Below are 6,553 nucleotides of genomic sequence, written 5' to 3'. Positions count from 1 at the left end.
TTTGTGACGACATCAAAAGTTTGTCTGCTCCGGCTCACAGAGGCGAATTAAGTGTAGTAAGAGAAAAATATCTATGAGGCATAGAGTGCGATTGTATATCTTACTTACATAATATATATCATAGCTATTACGGATGTTGACTCATATCAATCCTCCGCATTAAAGCCATTTTGGTCTCTGTGTAGTATAACATATAAATAGATAGATAGATAGAACATCTACTAACTACCCGTTGAGTACATAGACTTGCTCAAGTCCGAAATTAGTATCTCCTCAAACAGTGCAGGTAGTATTCCGTCTTTGCGTATTGCAGGATTATCTTCTCTTGGGAACAGGTATTGATTGTTACGTCACTTGTTTGTGAGAGTAACGTCATAAATTTTTGAGAAAACGACGTAATTTTCTCACACAAACCAATAACGTAACAATCAATCCCTGCTCCCAATAGAAGATAACTCTGCAATACGCAAAGACGGAATATAATAGCCTTGCACAAGTTTTGTGATATTTTAGCGGGAAGACGTGAAAATATTTCGGCTGTCAGAAATGAGTCAGTGAAAAATCAAACTAACACTTTAAGTCCCAAGTACTTCACAGCATAGCGCTTATGGTCTTACTAAATAATTACTGGACCGGACTGAGGATTTCTGCCGTAATAAAAACAATGCCACTAAATGTACGTATTTACAGGTAGTAGGCTCCCTTTATTTTTCTATTTTGCGTCCAGTATTTAAAGCAGGATTTTCCCCCATTTAGTTTCCAATTAATACAATGGTATAATCATACACGTTTGATTGTTCAAGAAAAATATCTTTGAAAAGAAGTACATACATGTAAGTTTTGTAGAGAACCTTGGGTGATTTGCTGGTGGCTTTAATCGATCTGTTGTTACTAGTAAACTCTGTCCTGAAATTCTGTCTCAAAAAGTTGTGAACGAATCGCTTGAAGTGTCAATCTGTGTCACTTTGTTAAAAAGTCTGGTTAGCTTAACACTATCTTTCCGCACAATTTCAGTCTAATAAAAAAATAAATAAATAAATAAATTCAAAGCAAAAGACAGTCTGTGAATTGGAATTTAAAACGATATCATAAAGTCAAGAAGGAACGAAAGTGAAAGAAAACATAAAAAAATTACATTATTTCTTAAAATATTTCGTTTTGAAACTTTACATTATCGACACGTGAAGCTAAGCAGTCTTTGAACTACTGGACTCATGCATTTTATGAAAGAAGCCCCTGGGGACGATGGAAATAATAGTTTTGAAAATCCGTAAAAAGATAAATGTCTTCATGTTTTCATAGGAATGGCTACGGAATATGATATTTCTTTTCGTTTCCGTTTGATAATTTTATATAACTGTAGTACGCGTTGACTGAAATGGAAGAGTAATTAGCTTAGTTGATTGTGAAATCCAGTGATGACTCACCCGGGCCATATAAGTACAAGTACATATTGATACACACCTACGTATTAAGTTAGAATACATTTGACTGTAAATTAACTGATACTACATATATCGAGGGCAGTATCGCTTTATGTGTTTTCTGTAAAGAAGAGTTCCAATTTATTCCGACTTTGGGTTACTTGCTAGTTTACTGTAAGAGAGAGCTTTATACATTTGAGAGAGCTCAATTACTGCGCTGCTGGTCGTGATATTTTTTATGTTCACGCTGTTCTGCATGGGGATATAGTATCAAAATATTCAGAAGGTGATGATGGTTGGGGGCATTAGGAGGGATATGCAAATTATGCTATGTAACATTGCTTATGGCATCAAGTTTTTCCAGGAACAAAGTTTACAAAATCTAGATGTTTTCGGTCGTGCACTAGACAGTCTCTGATCTATCGATATTTTACACGCGAATGTGATTACCTGTTTTCAATGCTAACGACTTAACATAATCAATTATATTTTCAGGTAAGTTCTGCAGAGTCTGGAGAACCTTTGATCTTCATATGAAGCAGGGAGATGCATCGTATAGTACTCAACAATGTCAAGTTAAGGGCCATGTTTTGTATTATTACTAGAAACATATAGTCATGGTAGGGGACACATAGGAGTACTGTATCATTGGTGGACATTGCTACACAATTTATCGTGGCAGGGGTTATGTTTTGTATTTTTACTATACAGTTAGTGGTTGTAGGGTACCTGTCTTCCTTAAAAATACGAAAGAAAATGATTCATAGTTGGATACAGAACTCGAAGACAACCATCAGTGGCTTAAAACAACCCTCGCCTGGAAAGTGATCAGACACTGAAATATATGTCTCTGTGTATGCGAATGCACATGAAATCTCAGGTGGAAGACAAAATTAAGATCCTTTCAGCCTACAAAAAAATGATTCAAAAAGGGTAATAATAGAAATACGTCTACATTGAAAAGAAGAATCCAGTTGAAGGACACACAATCACGAGTATCTGCTATTTTACGAACTAAGTAAGTTATAAATAAACCAGGTAAATGATCAAGTAAGTTATAAATAAACTAAATAAACGATCAAGTAAGTTATAAATAAACCAGATAAACGATCAGGTAGGTTATAAATAAGCCAGATAAACGATCAGGTAGGTTATAAATAAGCCAGATAAACGATCAAGTAAGTTATAAATAAACTAAATAAACGATCAAGTAAGCTATAAATAAACCAGATAAACGATCAAGTAAGTTATAAATAAACCAGATAAACGATCAGGTAGGTTATAAATAAACCAGATAAACGATCAAGTAAGTTATAAATAAACCAGATAAACGATCAAGTAAGTTATAAATAAACCAAATGAAAGAGCAAGTAAGTTATAAATAAATCAAGTAAGTTATAAATAAACCAGATAAACGATCAAGTAAGGTATAAATATACCATATAACAATCAAGTAGGTTATAGATAAACCAGATAAACGATCAACAAAACCACAATTTGAACTCAAATTCGATAAAACTAGTGCAAAACATGGACAAAGGAAATATTTACAGAAATACCATTGAAATTGAAACAGTACAAGGAAACTAAGACCAGGAGTTTCGGTAGGATAAGCGTCCTCTACTCACGCCCTCAAAGTGAGAACAGCGATATTGACTACAAAATAAAAATAAACAAGAGGCCCAATGGGCCTGCATCGCTCACCTGGTATTAATCTCACACTTGTAATCTTAAAAGTGGACTAAAATACAGCTACAGGCAGAATATCAGTGCGACCTTGAATGTCAAATAATGACATTAGGTTGAAAGTGGGTCAAGGTCATTCATTTGAACAAATTTGGTAGCCCTGATTGCTACACGCCGAATATCAGTACCCTGGGCCTTTTGGCTATTGCGAAGAAGTTGATTGAAGATTTTAAGACATTCAAACCCTGTGACCTTGAAAGTTGGTCAAGGTCATTCATTTGAACAAACTTGGTAGTCCTTCATCCCAGCATGCTACAGGCCAAATTTCAGTACCCGGGGCCTTTTGGTAATTGAGAAGAAGTCGTTTGAAGATTTAAAGACATTTGACCCCTGTGACCTTGAAAGTGGGTTAAGGTCATTCATTTGAACAAACTTGGTAGCGCTTCATCCCAGCATGCCACTGGCCAAATATCATCATCATAGGCCTTTCGGTTATTGAGGAGAAGGCGTTTAAAGATTTTAAGACATTCAACCCCTCTGACCTTGAAAGTTGGTCATGGTCATTCATTTGAACAAACTTGGTAGTTCTTCATCCCAACATGCTACAGGCCAAATTTCAGTACCCTGGGTCTTTTGGTTATTGAGAAGAAGTTGTTGGAAGTTGTTTAAAGACATTTGACCCCTATGACCTTGACAGTTGGTCAAGGTCATTCATTTGACCAAACTTGGTATCCCTTCATCCCAGCATGCTACAGGCCCAATATCAGTACCCTGGGCCTTTTGGTTATTGAGAAGAAGTTTGTTGAAGATTTTAAAACATTTGACCCCTGTGACCTTGAAAGTGGAACAAGGTCATTCATTTGAACTAACATGGTAGCCCTTCATTCCAGAATGCTACAGGCCCAATATCATCACCCTAGGCCTTTTGGTTATTGAGAAGAAGTTGTTTAAAGTAAAATATATTGACGCCGGACGACGGACGGACGGACGACGGACATCGCACCACGGCATAAGCTCACTTGGCCCTTTGGGCCAGGTGAGCTAAAAACTAATAAGCACCATAAAAAACATTGACCTTCATATCACACAAAGACATGGAATATTTCCCAATAAGATGCTGATGCCGACCATTAAAAATTCCCGTATTCTTCATCAACCTGCATACCTGAAAACCCCGTCAATGATTTGGAAAACTTTTGAAGAGACTTAAAGCTGGATACTGATTTCAGCGTTTAAACTTTTGATTGTTTTTAAAATGATTTAAGCAAGCTACAAGAAAGTTGGTTTGGGCACAGAATCCATGCTTGAGCATGACAATGGTTTCACGAATACGGTCCCATGCAATAAACTTACAATAAACCAAAGCCTTCAAAGAGCCCACACTGGGAATTCTGGCGTTAGCCAAAATGAAAACTGAGCCACGTTACCTTCAAATACTCCCCAAAATAACGATCAATTTAGTGCAGTAAAACTGATAAATTTGTTTGCGTATCTGCATCCAATTACTATTAATGATATGTTTCCTTACTTCGTATTCCGTCTTTGCGTATTGCAGAGTTATCTTCTCTTGTGAGCAGGTATTGATTGTTACGTCATTGGTTTGTGTGAGAAAATTACGTCGTTTTCTCAAAAAACCGATGACGTTACTTTCACAAACAAATGACGTAACAATCAGTACCTGCTCACAAGAGAAGATAACTCTGCAATACGAAAAGACGGAATAGTTAGTGATTATCAATGCACATCTATATTAAGTTGCAGCTTTCTTCTTCTTTTTTTTATTACCGAACGAAGTACAGTATATAGAATAAATATATACATAAAACACGAAACATATTTCAATTTTCAAGATGGCGGAGGACATTTCCATATATACATACTTCAACAATATCGCTATACAAGGGCTTTCCTTTTGACGGTAGCGTACCGTAAATAATTACCCGATCGACTTATTTTATGAACACTTTTACATGACTACAATGCGATTAACAATAAATGAGCACCACTAGACGAAGGCAATCTTCAACTATCGGCCTAAATTTCAGGAGGCTGCAATAAAAGTAATGGCTCACACGAATTTTGTTTGAGAAACCCTCGGATATAAGTTTGGACTAGAGGCGTTTTAGGTAATTTTTGGCTTCATAAAAAGTAAAAAATTCAAATTGAATTTATTTACCAATCTCTGTTATAAACATCATATTGGTTAATAGGGGCAATCCTTCTTGGTGAATTTTTTTTTCTTATGCGCATGTGTTGATGCCCTACCATAGCAACAAAATTGCGTTGCTATGCAGAAATAGCCAAAATATGGTGTTTTTGGACAGTTAGCATGCATAAATGACAGCCTCCTCATGTGACAAACAAAAAATTCTTTCTACGAATGAAGATTGGTATGACAATGTTTGTTGCAGCGGAGGAGGCTTTCAAAAATTGAAAAAAAAAGTTTAGTTATATTCCTTCAAAGTGACCAATTTTCAACTAACAACAGACGATATTCACGCATTTTATTTCGAAAATGCGGGTTTATGTCTCATTTTGTATTGCCATATCTCATAAACCGGTTGTCGAATGAATTTGAACAGTGATGATATCCAAATAGCTGATTTTATCTGACGTTCTGCAAAATTACGAAATTTTCTAAAAGATACTATCATTCTTTGTATTTTTAGTGATTATCGAAAAGAGCTTAGTGTCTGGGCCCACGTACTAGGTTGCTGATGAAGTGGTAAAGGCTCTAATTTCTGATTCTGATAAAAAAAAAAAAAAAAAGCTTCTAAAGTATCCCTGTCCTGCCGCACTTTGCTTTTTCGTATATACAGTTATCTCCCCTCAATTTCGTTTGGGATATAACTGTGGCACGTTTGGTCCCGAAACACTTTCGTCGACTAGCTAGGTAGCTCAGTAGGTGAGAGCGATAAGATTACAATCTGAAGTCCAGGGTTCGTTAATACTCGAAACACTAATGTTGATTATATTTTTAGTTTATTTTTATCTTTATTAGTTTTTCAGAAATGTCCTGCAACGTGTTGTTTTCCTGTTTAGAAATGATTTATCAAAGCTATAGTCATGCCGATAAAAACATACTCTCCAATGAGTGTTTACAGTTTTTGGCAGTGGTACAGGGATACTAAACGATCCACAAGCATATATACACAAGAGTGTGACAAAATATCAACATTCCGATACAAAAAGACTCGTCCATTTCTAAATATAGCATTTCAACCATTCCAAAACAAGTCCTAGAATCTTATGAATATTTATTTCACTTAAGGAGTTTTCGGAGGCAGTGTTTGGGGAATTTACATTTCCCTCAAGGGGGAACTGAAACGAAGCTGAAATACATGTAAAGATGTGATAAAAGTCGATACTAATGAAGCATGTCCTATAAAATATTCGTGCTGGCATCTATACTTAATGAATGTATTTGCGTGACGTTTCCTTGC

Source organism: Mizuhopecten yessoensis, unplaced genomic scaffold, assembly GCF_002113885.1.
Source record: "Mizuhopecten yessoensis strain PY_sf001 unplaced genomic scaffold, ASM211388v2 scaffold6785, whole genome shotgun sequence".
Taxonomy (NCBI): Eukaryota; Metazoa; Mollusca; class Bivalvia; order Pectinida; family Pectinidae; genus Mizuhopecten; species Mizuhopecten yessoensis.
Note: the sequence above shows the minus strand (reverse complement) of the source record.